General features: G+C 39.2%; 1 long non-coding RNA gene across 7 annotated transcripts; it reads right to left on the minus strand.

Moving 5' to 3' along the window:
* Positions 1 to 4165: 4165 nt before the first annotated feature.
* Positions 4166 to 15946, minus strand: LOC310907737. 7 transcript variants are annotated; one of them, XR_014589714.1, is made up of 5 exons: positions 15838 to 15946; positions 9061 to 9174; positions 7364 to 7414; positions 4865 to 5050; positions 4172 to 4281 (listed from the first exon to the last, which is right to left on the minus strand). It is a non-coding gene; the product is annotated as an uncharacterized lncRNA (long non-coding RNA). The 7 variants fall into 7 exon arrangements; XR_014589715.1 differs by lacking the exon at positions 4172 to 4281 and adding an exon at positions 4321 to 4599; XR_014589717.1 differs by lacking the exon at positions 4172 to 4281 and adding an exon at positions 4585 to 4599 and having other exon boundaries at positions 4986 to 5050.
* Positions 15947 to 17571: the final 1625 nt, after the last annotated feature.

The raw sequence follows: 17571 nt of genomic DNA on the forward strand, positions 1-17571 counted from the left end.
CTCCAGGGAGGCGAGACTTATCACTCCCATGGGAAATGACAGAAAACTTTTTATTATTGCTCTGGCAGGAGTCTAATGGAAGGTGGATTTTTACTGGTACAGGTGTTGACAGCACTACATCCTGCATCCTTTCTGGAGCAGCTGATTGTGCTAGAGAGCACTTCTTACTCTGTTACAGGCACCAGGGTGTCTGCTTTGCCTCACTTTCTTATTGTGGAATTGTGTTACTCAGAGGAAAATAATTCTTAGCAGTGAGGTTGCATCCACAGCCTCTCTCCCAGAGGAGCATTAGCTCAAGGACAGGAGCAGGTCTGTGGGCTGGGCAGAGCAACCCATGGAGGAAGGTTTCTGCAGCTTCCTCTGCTGTTCCTGTCTGCAGGGCTCTGTGGGTGCCACTGAATTGTGAAAAGACTCACTGCTGGAAACCTGAAAGCAAAGTTGTTCTCCCATACAGACCTTGTCCTTTAAGTGGAAAGGCCTGCACACTGCAGACTTTGGAGCACCACAGCTATCTTAATCTACACCAATGATGTATTTGAATTGATCCATCCTTGTGTTTCAGAGCACTTTGGTAAAAAAAAATCACAGGGTGTTTTCTGTCTTGGGTGGAAGGCACGAGTAGGAAAACAGACTTGCTGCAGAATTATAGGGCAAGGGAGAGAAGCTGGGATGAAGCCTCTGTCTCTTGACCGTTGTGGTGCTTTCAGAAGTATTCCAATGTGATAAAAATAATACGGTTGTTCACACTGGTTTTGCTAAGTTGCTTAAAGTAATGTAAAGCAAATACATAAATACTTTTTCTCTTTTTTTTTACATGCTGTCACCACAGACATGCCATTCTAACCCAATTATTAATAATTCTAAAAAAGAAACGTGATATTGTTTTGTATACAAGCAAGAGAATTTTCGTGCTCTGGCAACAAGTCGAGAAGCAGGTGAGGGGCAGGAAAAGGATTACAGGGTGGGGGTGGTAAAATGTATCTTAACAGAAGAGAGTGTGCAGAGTTTTTAGTCTCACAGTAAGAAATAAACATTGTAATCATAAACAAATGTAACATTGAGAACAGAAGACAGTGATTTTATTGTATTGACATAGGATGCTTAGGCAACAATGAAGGACTTGTTCTCTTCTATTAGTCAGGACACACTGACAGGAGGCCCCTCTCTGTGGCCACTGCTCCCAGATAGCGTGTGTGAGAGCTGGATTATGAGATGTCTCAGAATGTGCAGGTACAGGCGTGCTTTGAGGGGAAATTGAAGGATCTCTTCACCACAGGGCCCTGAGAGTGAATATTCTCAAGAACTCTGGGAACCAAAACAGCACTGAGGCCTGCTCTGCCTTTCACATAAATGTAAATGCTTACATTTACACTCTGCAAAGTGTTACCTGTGTGTGGTATTTTGGGTTAGATTTCTGCAGACCGATGAGACAAACTGACAATGCGGCTCCATGTGACACCGTGTCTTGTCCTCGTGTGTCAGGTGTCTGCTCTCTGTGCCACTGGCTTAGATTCCATCATATTCCTCACACAGATCTTGGGGGATTGTGTTTCTAAATCTGGATCTCAGTGGGAAGTGTTTTTTCTTGTAAAAGAAGCTGTCCTGGAGAGAGACTTTTATTGTGGACTTATGGACGCAACCTGGATGGCACAACAGACAGACAGTGCTGCATAAGGATATGGGAAAAGCCTTCACCCTCCAAGAGTCATAAGTTTTTTAATTAAGCCAAATCAATATTAATCTTGCAAGGGAGTGCTTGCTCTTTTTGTTTCTTTCTCTTTCTGTTCACCATATGTTAGCCTTTTTAGGTGGGTTTTTTTTTTTTTTTTTTTTTTTTTTTTTTTTTTTTTTTTTTTTTTTTTTTTTTTGATAACTTGGCTGCTGGTGAGTTCATAGTGTAGTAGGACAGAGCTCCTTTCCTGTGTGTTTTCAGTTCTGTGTATTTAGAAAGGCAAAGAGTGACAAAAAGGTGATATCAGTTTCCTTTTTATGGGAGACAAGCAAGACAGAGAAAAACAAAATATCTTGGCCAAGTTCCTTTAGGGCTTTTGTGCAGAACTGGGTATTAAAGCAAAATCTCCAAGTCCTGTGTAGTGTCTATTTAATGTGTGGTTTCTATGTGCTTTAAGAGTATCTTCTAACTCTTCACTTGTTTGTTTAGAATCCAGACTCATTCTAAACAAACCCCTTGTTTTGTTGAGATCAGATTGCAGATGCTGGATACAAATGTAACATGAAGCCCAGATCCTGTTTGGGTTTTTTGTTTGTTTGCTTGTTTTTAGTTCTAACAGTAGGAAGCTTTTAGGGATGTTAAAAACAAAAGCAAACATACACATAGATAAATAAAACCAACTCAGAGTTGTTGTGTTCTAGTGCAAGCACAATGGGAGGGTGTCTCTCTTCTGTCAGTACAAGATAAAAAAACAAGTCCTGCACATCCCTTTTCTTGTAAGGTGTTTGAAGTAGAGCTCATGTAGGAGCTCCCATTTGAGAAAACATAACTATAGAAAGTTTTTGTGTGTTGATAGAATGCACAGCACATTCTGGGGCATATCTGCAATCCAGTAACCCTTCTTAATAACCTGCTGGCATATGGGGCCAGAGAGAAGCATCTAAAAGTTGATGCTTTGTTGTTGATGCTGTTAAGATCAGGGCCTGTTTCTTATGAGGCACTTTTCTAATGGAGCAGAGCAGCCTTGCAGCAGCTCTCTCTATCAGGGAATAACTCATCCTTGGAAATTGCCTGGTCCAACAGGCATGTTTAGAGCAGATCCAGCTTTGAAATTAGATCCAGCTACAAAGATAACTTTGACTGCATCCAGTTCAGTTTTAAACACCTGTGAGAATGGAGACTCCTTGTCCTTCTGCACATCTGTTTGAGTCTGTGACCACTCTGATGATGAAAAAAAATTCCTAAAACCTAATTGGAATTTCCTTGGTTGCATCCTGTGTTTATTGCCTCTTTCCTGTGCACCTCCAGAAGTTTGGCTCTGTCTTCTCTAGAAGCACATATTAGTTAGATTAATAAAATCATGAGATCTCATTTTGCCTTCTCAAGTTGGGACAAATCCAGTTCTCTCAGTCCCTCACCTTGTGCCCCAAATACCATCAAGTCAGCAGACTGGTCCCTTCATCCAAAGCAAAAACTCAAATTAATTTGCAGCAGATATTTTTCAGCTTTCAAAGCATCAGTGGAGGCCAGACACGTGGGGTAAGTTATTTCCATGTTTGAAGGGAAATTTGTTGGCACAGACACAAGATACCTTGTTGCTAATGTAACTTTTGGCAGGTATGTTCACTCAGACAAGTTTCTTAGATGCCAAAAGCAAAGCGTAGTGTAACCTACATTTCTCACATGTGGCCTCACAAACACCCCTGTGTTCGGATTTCCAGTCAGCCTTGGCTTTTCTCCTGCCACATGGCAATGCATATCTGAGAAGAAAATTCAGCAAACTATTTGGAAAATCGCAAAAGAAATAATTTTGAGTGCTCCTGTAACTTCTGACTATAATTTCAATTTAGTTTTACTGCCCAGAACTATTCTCTTTATTCCAAAATATTCAGAAATGATTGAAAAAAAGAAATATGTGTATGGTTTGAATTAGTTTGAAGTATGATTCTTCACTGATTTCTTTGATAAAATTGATTTCAGCTTATAAAAATCCTTTCTGGACCTTGTCTATCACCAACTTTTGTCTCCTTTGCTCCATTGTAACCTGTCTTCGTTGTAAAGGTTTCAAAGACATTGCGATGACAGATTGAATGTCCAAACAGAGAAAACAAAAGCTAATTGTCTAGGAAGTTTACCTTGTGGGGCTTTTTAGCCAGATTTATTTTTTCCTTCACAGTGTTGAATGGGTCTTTAATTGAATAAATTTAATTGTTGTAAAATGTTTCCTTCCTATATGCCCTACTGTCTGTCTTGGTTATATTTCTCTAGTTGGTGCTTTCATGCCAGGCGGTGTTGGGAAGTGCTTTCTCAGGCAGTAGCACCTTCTTAGATGTGTCTGGCTGGAAGATTTTTGTGTTCTGTGCATACATCTCTGAAGCTATGCTGGCCACTAGACTGTCATTACTATATCTACATAGTATCTCCAAACTCACAGTGCCCTATTTGCAATTGCCATTAACACAGTTGTTTAAAATTACCATTAGGGAAAAGGAAGTCCTGAATTGGTCAAGAGCAGATTTCGTGAAGCTTTTTCCATTTGGAGATGTCTGTCTTGTCCGAATAATCCATCTACCTTCTCTCTCCTGGTCAGCATTTATTTCCTTTGGCATCTACAGTGATAAAAACGTAATTCTTTTAGTAAGAATTGATTCCTCTAGCTATTTTGCAGGTCTAAAATGTAGACTATCAAACAAGTAGTTGTCATTGCTCTAAAAATGATGGTGTTTATCCTTTTTTCAAAGAACTGCTGCAGTTTTTGACTCTTTCTTATGATATTCAGCACTCAGAGCCTTCATCATGGGTCAGGACACAGCTGTGCCAAACTTTGTGCAAGCAAGATGATCCTGTCCCGAGCGAGTCATGGGGGAAAATATATGACAAGAGGTAGGCAATGTCAATAGACAAAACAGGAACTCTACAAAAAAAACCTGGAAGACAACAATAGTTTGTAAGTGATGCACACACAAAAAAGAACTCAGCCCTAAATTCTCTTCTTGGCAGTGCCTACATGTTGATTGGTTTTCAAAGTAAAATCTTGGATTACATTATTCAAATCAGTGTATCTTTTTTAAAGAAAATCTCCATTACACAAGTATGTGGAAAATGTACAGAAACTAGACAGGAAGGTAGATATGTTGTGCATTTTTATTAGTGGATAATTTGATGCTGAGGGTTTATGTAGTATACTTCTACCTTATAGTTTTGTGGAACTTTTATATTATTCATGGATCAGTTGAATTTCAAACTGATTTTGACATTTTCACACCGTGAAATCAGGTAAAATTTGACACAAGGACTTTCGTATCTTGTGCACCTCTTTTTAGACATCAACTCTGCTCATCTGCTGACATCAGATGACTTCCAGAGTGGCACCCAAGCCTGCAAATAAAATGTGAAGAATATCTCTTGTGTGCATTAAAAGCACAGGTTTGGAAACTTGTAAACCCAGTGTTTGGCAACACTATCTCTGTGCTTGATTATTTGAGACAGATTATTTGAACTGTAAAAGTTACCAGCCTGAAAGTCCCTCACTTAAACCAAACATGCAGAATGATGCCTTCAGCCCTGAAGTTCCCTACTGTCTGTGCAGGCTGTGGCCACCACACATGCACACGACTAGCCTTACTCATGTCATCCCATTTAGATATGCACATCTGGGGCAGTGATGCCATACCCTAAATGATCAAAGAAATAATCCAAATCTCAAATTCTTACTTACATTCAAGCATGCACATAATCCTTAACATACCAAGCAGTGTTTAAAACAGCTATTGAAAGCAGTAAGTGTTAGGCTCTGAAATTGATTATACATCTAAAAATCACTTGGGTTAATTGAACAATTCAGTTTCTATTCATATTCCATTGGCTTTTTCTCTCCTTTCATTAATTTTAACCCACAAAAAGACTGACTAAAATCACCCTCAGTGTAAGTGCATGCTCAGTCTTTGTTCTAATCCCCACAGAGTGTTTGATATTATTTTCAACTCAAACCTAATTAACAGTGTATGTTCTTTATTGAAATCTGAACATTTCTGTATATTACATATCAATGCAGATTCTTGCTGTGTGCTGTCATTTTCAGAATGTTGTTCTGGTCCATGTCTTTGTCCTTAATTTCAGGAGGCACCACATTAGACTAGAGATTCCTCTGACAGAAAAAAAATCTTATTTTTCTCCTTTTTTCTTTCTCCTGTATTTGTCCTGGTTTTAACACTGTGTGTGTGCGTATGTACTGGTTTAAAAGCTGTGTGTTGATAGGGAATTGAAGCAGAGGATTCAAAAAGAGAAGTTCCCTTTTCAAAACTACTGGTGATGGCCATAGTAAAGGGCACAGGAGCTGAATAAAAGGACTTTTCCAGATCAGATATGAGTTCCAGTGATGCAGCAGTATTGGGATGGTGACTGCTGCCAGTAGCTCTGCTTCTGTTACTAGAACAATGTATAACACAAGGCATAAACACTCTTAAGTCCTTTTTGCATGTAAGGTGGAAAAAGACTATGTTGTAGAAGCCCTGCTTTGTACAAGATGGCTCCGTTACTTATGTGATGAAAATTAAACACTTGCTAAAGTGTCTTAGTGAAACAGTGCCCAAAACTACAATGAAAAAAAGAAAATTCAAATAAAAACATCCAAGCAGAAGTAGATAAATGTGTAAGCATAAAATGCATTCGGAATAGCTGTGATGCAGCATCTCAGTTGTAGTCAGGATTCTGCTTGGCCAGCTCAGCCCGCCAGTCCCAGAGGTGAATGCCTGTCTTGGAGAGAAGGGCTGGCTGCTTCACTGGGGCTCAGGACAGTAATCCCAACATTAGCATTGTTATACTTGTGCTGATGAAGGCACAGACATGCCAAGATCTTGGTATGGCCAGAATAAGATATCTCTAACTAGATTTAAAACTCAAGTACCACTTACTGTTATCAACTCTCCTCGATGGCCATCTCCTACCAACTTAAGTTTCTTCATATCTGCATAGTTGAAGTGAAGATATGAGAAGGACCACTTGTGATGTGTATGGGAGGCTGCTGGGTGATTTAGTTTTAAATGCAGTTGTATGGTAAGAGTTAGCTTTTTTCCCCTTCCTGACATCTTAGAGATGTCATTGGGATTCAGTGCTTTTAGCAATTAATTGATTTAGTTATTTGGATGGAATTGCAAATTGAAGGGTTATTTCCAATGAATCATTCTTTGTTGCTAATATTTAGCAGGTGAACACTGTTTTGTGTTTTATCCTCAATCATTGATACTGAATGGATTTGTCTGGATTAATAAAAGAGGTTCTGATAAAATGAGTATGGATACCTCGTGAAATTTCATTTTCAGTGTGACTTTTTTCAGACAGAATGATTTTTAGAAACTGGTTGTGGATGGATATTGATTATGGAACAGAATTATTTAGGGTAGCTGAATACAACTGTTAAGGCTATATAATATCCTAGACTATATCTAAAGGTAAGCAAATCATATGTTCAGATTAAGAGGACACAAGGATTACATGGTTTTTATGTGGAAGCAAATTGTCCTTCTCTGGACAAGTGTAGTAAACTCAACCCAGAATTCAGCAAGTGTTTCTGCCCTCAATCATCTGGGGCTGGAGCTGATTTTGGAACTACCTTGCTTAATTCAGACAGCAATAACTTAATTTTTAAAAGTAACCATCTTTGTTGGATTTCTTCAACATTTGGATGCTCACTTGAATACCGTTGTCATAATCTGAGATGTGCTATTTTCTGTTGGTTTGTGTCTGCCAGGTAAAAAGAAAGTAACTTAGATCACTCTCCCATGTGAGTGTGAAGTCTACAGAGGGAAAAATAGGATAGCAAAATAAAAGTAACCTGATTCTATTTGAGGTGTTCCTGGAGCAGTACGGAAAACTGCTCCAGGGCCACCTGAGTTCTCCATTGATCTAGTGACCTCAGGAAAGTTGCATCACCTCTCAGTTCCTCATGAACCAGAGATAATGCTCAAGGCCTTCTTCTGTCACATGCTTTCAGATCTATTGGTGAAAGGTGCTTCACAGAAATAGTAACCCTATTCACACAGAATTTAATGTCTTATTTTCTGTGTTAGTGCAAATGGATTCAGGAGTACTGGAACTGGGAAGCCCAATATGTGCTCTAGGCTACTCCAGCTCTTCAAGGGAAATTTGTCCTGAAAAACAGATATTTTGTTAATGTCTCTCCTAAAAGGATTCTGAATATCTCACATGTTATCTGCTTATTCTGTTTCATATGCTTGTTCTTACTTGGTTGCTCTTTTTTTTTTTCTTCCCCTTCCCGCCAAGTCTTGCAGAAACTCAGTCTTTGAACTCCTCATTCCTGTCAAATTAGGCTGACATGACCTAAAAGATCAGAAGTTGTTATGGGGGTGGGATGAGTGGACTGAAAGTCTTGTGTAGCATGATTGTGTAGGTCTCTTATCCTTAGGAAACCAGGGCAAAAGTCATTCCTGCCTTCATTCCCTCTGCTTTTGAAAACCATATAATGGACTTGCCAAAAGAGTATCTCCAAACTTGAAGCTATCTTTATCCTTGGCAAATGGGGTGGAATTCTATCCAAAAAGTGAAAGAATAAGATTTACAGCACGGATGGGACTGCTTTGTGCATGAATAGAACAGGTGAGGTGCAAATTAAAATCCTTATCACAGTATAATCTGATTCAGTAAAGCTGCTACAGCTTCCTACAGAGGAAATGGGAAAAGTTATGTATAGGACTCCTAGTTCTGTGCAACACTGAACTATCCAGAGAAGACAAAATAATATCTGGTTAGCTTTACAAGGGGCAGCAGGGAGGAGAGCAATAGTCTGACTTACTTGTTCAAAGTGACAAAATCAAGCATTAGCAGCAAGAAAAAGGTAAGGTAGATATTTTATGTGAGAGAGGGAACCTTTCTAATGCAAAGGTTGAATGGATTAGGTGGGACCTCTACAACCTCTGTTTTAAAAACCACTGGTTTTTAGAACAGTATTATGCAAGTGTCTGTCAGGAATTACATAAGAATACCTGATAACTGCAAGGCCTCCTGAGCTCCATTTGAACCACCCTTTCTATGATTATTCCATAAAGTACAGGTTGTCTTGTGAAACTCAGATATGCAGTGATTCAAACAAGACCTTTGTGCACTAAGCTGTTAAGGTTTGTCTAGCTGGAGACTGACATAGCTGAAAGTTTGTCTTATGCAAAGCAAAGTTGCTAATAGAAACTATCCTAAATGAGTCATTCAGCCCTCAGAGGAGAGTACCAAAGCCTTTGAAAATAGCCCCAGCTTGCCAATAGCATCGGGACTCAGAAGCACTTTCAGCAGCATTATGAGCATCCCCTCATAGAATGGTAGCACAATAAACATCACATAGCACTATTGCCTTGCTAAAGGCTACAAACATTTTTTACCTCATCTGGGCAGCTCCCAAACAGAAAGAAGCTTCTCATCCTTGGCTTCAGTCATGGATACTGGAAGCTGATGGCACATGAAGTGAAGAAGCAGCATCCGTGTCATGTCCACAGCTAGAGAAATATTAGTATTGTAGAAAGGCATTATCCATCAGAGAAACAAGTCACTGTTTGTTGTGAGCTTGGATGACAGAATTCAACAAGTGCTATTGCATCAAAGGTTCTGGTCCCAAACCCTTATTCATGCATGCAGTCTTATTTAATCTTCCCTGTAATCAGGTGCTTGTTTAGCCCCATAATATTTTCCTAGAGGTACTGACATAAATCACTGCCAGCCCAGAAGTCAGTTGTAATATCTTTGAGCACAGCCCAGCGACACTGGGTCTAATAGCAGAATTTGTGCATAGTCCTGAAAATTTGACTATTCAGCAATTCACTGCTGCTTGGGTTTTTGTTTTCCCATTAGTGCTGATATAAACTTTTCCATTCATTTTCATGGACAGTTATGAATAAACATCCAGATTTTAAGTTTTGCACAAATATATTTGCTTGGAAAGAAAGTCTTACTCAGCAATATTATATTAAAAAAATCCATTAAAAGGTTTTTATCAGAAAACTGTAAAACAAAAGAAAAGGTTAATAATATTTTATTACATCTTCTCTAATACTTTCTAGTTTAACTAAATTTACTGAGAAAAACCTCTACTCTTCCAGTCAGAACAAATACCAGACTTACAAAAACACTTTTGCTCTACAGAAAAACAGTATAAGAGTTGCTTATGGGGAAATTCTAACTTGTCACATTAAACTTACTGAGCCGGGAGAGAACAGAAACCCCGACAAATGGGCGAATGGTGATGCTTGCAGTCTGCCTTGAACTCACCAAGTATGACGAACAGTGACACTGCTGTCTTAATGTATTGCTGACAGAGCTGCTGTACTCATTAACCTTTGATGAAACAAGATGTCACTTTGTTCACATCAAATGCTCCTTGATGCCAGTGCTCAGAGACTGCTTTTGTTGCTGATGCAGACATCAGCTATTGTTGAAAACATTCTCTCTCCCTTCCAGCGTTTCACTGCCCATGAGGATTTATAGGTGCTGATCATTATCAATCTGCAAATGGAATCTGAAGCCAAGAGTGTGTGTTTAATTTCTGCAGCTTTTAATTATTTATTTTTTATTAGAAGTCCTTAATTTAAATGTACTTCACTGATATTTAAACACCTGAAAACGTTAAGTTCTTGATGTGCTACAGGATGCTGCCAGGAACTCAAGGACGCATTTGAATGATCCCTTCATCTTTCTCTTTGAGACTACTGGAACTACTAAAAAATTATTTACAGCATTAGAGCTACATACTAGAAGCCCATTGTAGCGGGAAGAGGTGTTGAGTTGTGTAACATTCCGGTCAGGTTTATGACTAAACAATTGTGTAGCATGGATTAAAACAGACTGTTCCTAGTTCCTGATCTGTTCTCCAGCCTTTTATCAGCATAGCTTCTATTATCAGCATTAGGAGCCAATCTTGCTGTTCTGTGTACAGTAAATATCTTATTGTCTGGCAAGGAAATCCTGACTGACTGGGAATAATTCCTTATCTGGGAATAATTTTTTTTTGTTTAGTCTTTACTTTGCATGATAAGTGCATTTATATTGCTATGAGATAAATGAAAGCAGAGCAAGAGAGAAAAGGAAAAATTTTTATTACCTTGCTGAATACAGAAATTTTCAGCACTGAAACCCTGAGACCAGGGGTGCATGTTCTCACAGTTGCTTTTGTGTCTGTTATTTTAGTGGACAGAGCAATATTTACAGATGACCTCTAATGACATTCTTTCTACTTTATAGTCCTCAGTATCTTTTTCCTTGCATTAGGGGACTTTGCAGCTTTTGCATTTGATTTGTTTAATTAATTTTTTTTTCCACAATTAGGTCTGCAATCGTTACACCTGTCATGCAAATGTAACATCTTGGGAAGCATTTGAAGATAAGAGTAGGGATTCTTCTAATTTGCAGTTGTGCAAAAGAAAAGCATATGATCATAGCTCAGTGCTGGAATTTTAGCCAAAGGTCGTGCCATGCCTCAGGGGGTGATGAGCTGTCAAAGCTTTGTGGGATAATGTAGCTCTAGAAGTGTTCTTTAAGAAAAAAGATTTGAAGGAAGCTAGATAAACCAGCAAATTGTTTAGGGCATAAGAGACTTCAGACTTGCTCTAAGAGGAGGCAGCAGAAGAGAATGTAAAAGATAGAAAGTGTAAGTGGATGAGATGCAGGCAGAAGTATTTTCATGGGAAATGTAGGAAATATTAATAGTTTGCTTAACACTGAAGTGCATCTGTCCCTCATTGAGTGATGAAAGCCCGGGAGATTAACCATCAACACAAGTCCAGCTTTACAAGATGAACATGTGATATTCACAGAATAGCAAACTTACATGAAATGTGACCATGCCACTAAACAGCAACACAAAGGAAAGTGCATCTGAGAACGCTCATGCAATATGATCAAGCATGGCTGATACAGAGTCCTTGAAAGGTGCTGGTAAATACACTCATTTAAGGACTTTCACCTGTTGCTTTAAATCATTCAAACCCCATGGCATGTCTGCCAGCACCGTGACCCCTGGCACAGAGTGAGGAACATCAAAGGCAGAAGGGAGCAGATCAGGTCTCAGGTAGGCATTGCACCCTTGTTATGGATAAAAGAAGTGACAGTAAGTTATAAAACAGGTGGAATAGGGATATTGCAAGCCTGATATGAGCAACCCAAAAAATAATTCTGCTCATGCAGAAACACAAAGGAAGTGTTTTAGAATATGTTTTATCTGGAAGACATGTGAAAATACATGGACTATACACTGCTTTTAATAAGCCCTTCTTGACTTCATTGACTTTTTTAGATTTTTTTCAGTCCAAGAAGGATTTACACTCTCTGAAACTGCCTGTAAACCCAAAAGAAAATAAGGTTCTTAGTTAATTTTTATCGATCAGGTTAATTTTTTGGAGATACATCACCATGCCATGTAACATCTCTGCTGCCAGGCTGCTTATGGTCAAGTATTTACTGTCAGGCATGATTTTCTGCTGAAATGGCTGTTTTCTCTGGAAATACACACATGCTGCTTCCCACCTTTGAATGTTCTCAATTTGCTTTTAGGTACAACATGTACAGACTGGTTTATAACAGTAGAAATTGCTCCCTGGAAATGAACTGTAGTTAAAATGGAAGACAAGCTCATTTATGATCAGAACCAACAAGTCTGAAAACATGCTCTGGGTATCTAACATCAGGCCAATTTCAGCAATGTTCACTTGACTATGTCCTTTATAATCTGTAGTTATTGTACCAGAAAAAGTCTGTTATGAATGTTTATTGCTTCTAATCACTGAATCCTAACAACAGAACCCTTTTTGAAATCCCCTTCAGAGAAAACAATTTGTAGGATACTTGTCTGAATTAAGTGAAACTTTAGGAGTTAAACACATTCATAATAATGCTGATAACATAAGTTTCAGGGTTTCCATATGGTCCTAGACATTACTGACTTTAGAGAACATTATTTGACATCCTAATACAGGGCCCAAAGAGAGCTGTGCTTTCACAACAGTAACTGTTGATTGCAAAACCAGAACCATACCCAAGCCCCCACTGTAATGAGTATCTGCTCTCTGTGCTAATACACACTTACGTCCTGTCTGCCTTACTGACAAAACCCCTGCTTCAGTCTTTGAAATTTTCATACATGAGTGTTCTCAGGGTTAAAATTCTGTTTAGTAGAAAGTTGGTGTTTGGGATGGATTTTTAGTTTTTCAGCTGCGATTGTCTTTTAAAATTTGTAATTATTTTAATTTTTTTCAAGTTTACTTTGGTTACTGTTTACTTTTCTGCTGGTAAAGGGAAGGGGGGAAGAGGGGAAAGTCTCCTCTGAGTGGCCAGAGCCTGTCTGTGACCTTCTTTGAGAAGTGATTTCAATGAGTCAGAAAAGCTTTCTCTACTGTTTCTATGTACTTTCTCCCGGGTTTTGCGATCCAGTGTGTATGACAGGAGTTCAGGTTTCATAGTGCCCTTGAGCAGAGTGTGTTTCTAAGACAAACAGCAGCCTGAGGGTTGCACTGAAATGCAACACTGCATAGCCCCACTGACATGAGGAAGCTGGATGAATGCCAGTGGAATGTGGGCCTGGTGGAAATGTGGTGGTCTCTGCTGGGAGAGGGGGAGAAAGGGCATTTTCTGGAAGGTGGAAATGTGTGATGTTCACGTTCAGCTCCAGAGACGGCGAATTACGGTAATCAACAGTTATTTGGCTCACCATGGCCAGATGCTCATCTGACAGGTAGGGACAATATTTTCTGTAAACTTGGAAATAAAACCCACTATATTTTCAAAATGCCTCTGCTATCCCTCCATCCAAGCAGAGACTTCAGACCACCTCTTTTGGAAGATGTTATTCAGTGACAGAGGAGACAACATCTTGTTTCATGCTTTAGAACACTTAGTTTTAAATCAGCTTGATTTCGGTCTTTCCCATGGTAATGAGTCAAGACCTCTTCCTCCCTGAATGGACTTCCTTACCAATTTTAGTTATCCTAGCCTGACTCAGTGTAAAATAATGGTGCATAGGAGTGTTCAGTGTTATCTTTGTTACTGGACGCTGTGGGAGCAGTTCCAGAAAACCTCTGGGTTATGTGCATGAAGGTTGAAAAGTCTCCTGGTCCCAACAAAGAGAGACATGATCTTGAAGTAAACACAGCGTTCAATATGATAAGTTAGGTTTTAGTGATTTTTTTTTTTTTTCCACCAGAGAAGAAATTGGATGCCTGAAATATGGGCACACTTTTAGGCCCATTTTCAGATCCCAGGGCACTGAGTTGGGCTGCTTTCCATACTGCAGACAGAGCATGTTGGAAGCTGTGAGTTTTGCCTACTGCCAAAACTGAATTTGAAATGCCCTCTTGTAATTTTTCATCATCTCTTTTCACATCACTGCTGATTATCATTGATATTGGCTTGGAAAAGGAAACACTCTCCTATATAATCATGCAACCACCACAGTGTGCAAACCTTGCCAGGGCAACCTTTCTTCCTGCCATGCTCTGCACATTTTTGCAACGACTGCTCTTGTAGCACAGGAGAGTTTCAGGGCTTAATGGGTTGGTGCCCACAGACCCAAACTCTTGGCAGGAACAGCGAGGTTAATTACTTTCCATTAAGGTGATGTCCTGGCTCACAGAGACTTTTCCTGGTGACTTCAGCGCAGCTTGGATTTCACCCTTCAAATACCAGTGACTGTGCAACAAAAGAATGTGTCCTGCCAATTTGTGAGCCTTTGATTTCGGTTGCTGCTGCCCTACTTAGCACTCTGTGCCGGCTTAGCGGTGTCTGGCAGCCGCGGGCTGATCCTCCCCACCTCCTGGGCTTGGCTTTCCCTGGCCTGTAACTAATAAGTGATGTATTATTTTATTTACCGACCAGTCTAATCTCTAACCATACTGGACCGTGTTAGCGGACACTTCTGTCTGTTGTAGGAACTTTGGATTTTATTTTGGAAACTTGGCTAGTGGCAATCTAACCACAAAGGCTAGGAATAGGAATAGTGGCATGTGTGCACTTGAGAGAGCAGTTGGACAAAATTGCAACAAATCCCAGAAATTCTGCATGTCTCACGTATGCAAGGAAGGTTTATTTTTTAAGGTTGCCATTGGTCCCACGTATCTCAAGGACACTATGTCAGCTATTTTAAGTAGCCAGTACATAGCCAGTTACATTTTATTTGTTTTGGGGGTGAAGAAGAAAAAATGAATTTTTTTTTTTCTTTTTGTAATATTTTTAGTTGTCTGTGAAGGTTTCTGAAGGATATGTTTTTTTCTTCTTTGATGAATTATCAAAGGTTCTTGACCTCATGGTAAAAAATTTTGTTCAAGGTTACAAAGAACATTTAAGACAATTCAAGAAAATATTCTCATTGACTTTAAAGAATTGCATTACCAGCAGTAATCATGTGCAGAAGAGTTTTCTGCACTAACTCTCAGTTAAATTTAAACCTCAGTAAAATATCCACTGGAGTCAACTGGAAAGTTTTCCAGAGTAGGGAGGGAATATAAAACTGAGGACAGTCTTGAGGACCAGTCCCATATTAAATAGTTCTACTCCCTAAATACAAACAGCTGAAGGTTTTTGGATAAGCCAAGACAAATACCTTTCTTCTCTACCTTTTTCTTTGCCAGGCCAATCTAATTTTTAGCAATTGATGTGATAAACGCTGCTAAAGTGACATGGTAGTGGAATGTATCTGAAAATGAAATGTCACTTCGACCTATAGTTGGTACAGTCTGTTTCTCATTGTAACATATATTTAATATGTATCTAGTCCTAAGTGCTGCTCGGCTTGTTTAGGTTTTTTTATTATTATTTATGTAGTATGTAGAGAAAATCAAGGCACTATGTTCTTTCCATAAGGTTTTTCCTTTCATAGCACAAGGCTGGAATGGAAATTATATGAGAGGGAAAGTGTGCTTCACCAATGCCAGGAAAAGAAAAGCATACAAAGTTAAAGCTTTTGATTTAAAGAACACGAAGTTTAAAGTTCAAAAATCAAATAACTTCCTCCAATTTTTGGATACCTGGGACCAATTTTCAAATGCAGATTTTTTCCTTTTAAAAACCCCGCATTCCCAACAAACAAAAAAACCCCACGAAGCCCCCCAGCAACAAAACAAACCTGAAACAAAACAAACAGTCTCCACAAATGTCCTTTTAATGCCCTCTCTTATTACCTTACTGTGATGGACCTCTTCTTCCCTGGTCTTTTTACTCCGACTGACAAGTAATCTTAGCCTGCTAATCCTGACCCTTAAACTCTGCTACATTATAATTAACTTTCAGTGTCTCATGACTCTGATTTTTATGTATTAAATGCATGCCTTGTTATCCATTCAGTGTTGCATAAGACACCAGTTTCACAAAGAATGAAATCTAGTGCTTGGGAGAGAGCTTTATTCATCCATAAGACAAATAAACCCTATTTCCAGGACTTAAGTGACATTAGAGGTTTGTTGATATTGAGAAATTTAATCTGCCAACTGCTTAAAAAAATACTTTCCAGCTAAATTTACAGACTTCCATTAAATCTCCACTGATTTAGATTGCAAGGATTTTCTCCTAGGTTAACTTAATGGATTTAAAAAGAGATCACCTAAACCATTTTAATTTTTGGGGGGAGGACACTAGTCAGCTGGCAGAGAGCCCTTGCAAGATCCATTTGTAAGGTGATGATTTTCCACAGAAAAATGATGAGCTTGTTTACGAAACAGAAAACTTTGAATCAGTAAAACTCCCATCCAGACAGAAACTGAATGACTCATGGGATGAAAGAACTTTCTTACACTTGGAATCAAATTCATCAAATCTAATACTGGAATACTGAAAGATTCAAAATTAAAACTTCTGTGACAAGCAGAGCAGGAAGGGCAGGATCTTACATTTCTTAAAGCATGTGCTTCAAAAACAAACTTTTTTTCCCCCAAATAAGTCAGTTTATTGTTGTTTTTCCAGGTTTTGATGAAAACAAATAAGATTCAGATATTAAATATCTTGTTTCCATGAGAAATAACAAGTTATCTTTAGAACAGCAGATGTTATTTCTTCAGATGAGAAAGGTGCACTTTAATTCACTTTTGCTAAACAGACTTTTGGCTTTATTGGCACGTTGTCAGGAAAATTAAGTGAAAATGACACTGTGTTGCCAAAGTGCAAAAGACTTGGATTTAAAAACATGTCCACCAGAAATCCATTTCAAGCCATCAGTCTGGGAGTTTTTCCATGGTTTCTGTTAAAGTGAAAAGGAGAAAACAGGGCCTAAAATTCATAAAAGCTCTGTTCATTCACTGGTCAGGTCATAGGAAAAGCTGACTATATCAATTTATTGCAAAATATTGATATATCTTGTCAAATGCACCCCCTCTAAAGGGGTTAAAAAGAAAGAGAGGCCTTTTGGAGGGCTGTAATCCAGCAGTGGATGCTGAAAATCAGGGCTTTCATTAGTAGAGTCAATGAGAAACTTAAGGATGGCTGAGGAGAAGGACAGTCAAGATTATCACTTAATTTCAAGATGGTCCAAAGGCAGCCAGGAAGTGAGGGGACACTTCGGTGGGCCCACAGGCACAGCTGACAACCATCAAAGGTCAGCAGAGCCTCTTGCTGCTGACATGGCCAAAGCCTCCACCTCTTTGAAAACAGAGTTGCTGCTTTTTGGGGAGGAGCAAGAAGTGTGCTGGTTGGTTGCTAGAGGCAAGAAACAGAATCAGGGAATAATGTGAGCCCTGGGTAGGGTGGGAGCTGGGGAAATGCAGCCTGGCCCCAGGTGTGTAGGGATGGGTATACACAGGTACCAGCACCAGGGTGGGATGGGCTGTCAGCAGGGTCATTAACTCCTGCATTCACTTAGGAAAATCCAGGGCTTAAACTGATGGGAAATTACAAGTCTTAGAGGAGTGGGTTGAATGGCTGGA

Source organism: Zosterops lateralis (assembly GCF_965231275.1).
Source record: "Zosterops lateralis genome assembly, chromosome: 3".
Taxonomy (NCBI): Eukaryota; Metazoa; Chordata; class Aves; order Passeriformes; family Zosteropidae; genus Zosterops; species Zosterops lateralis.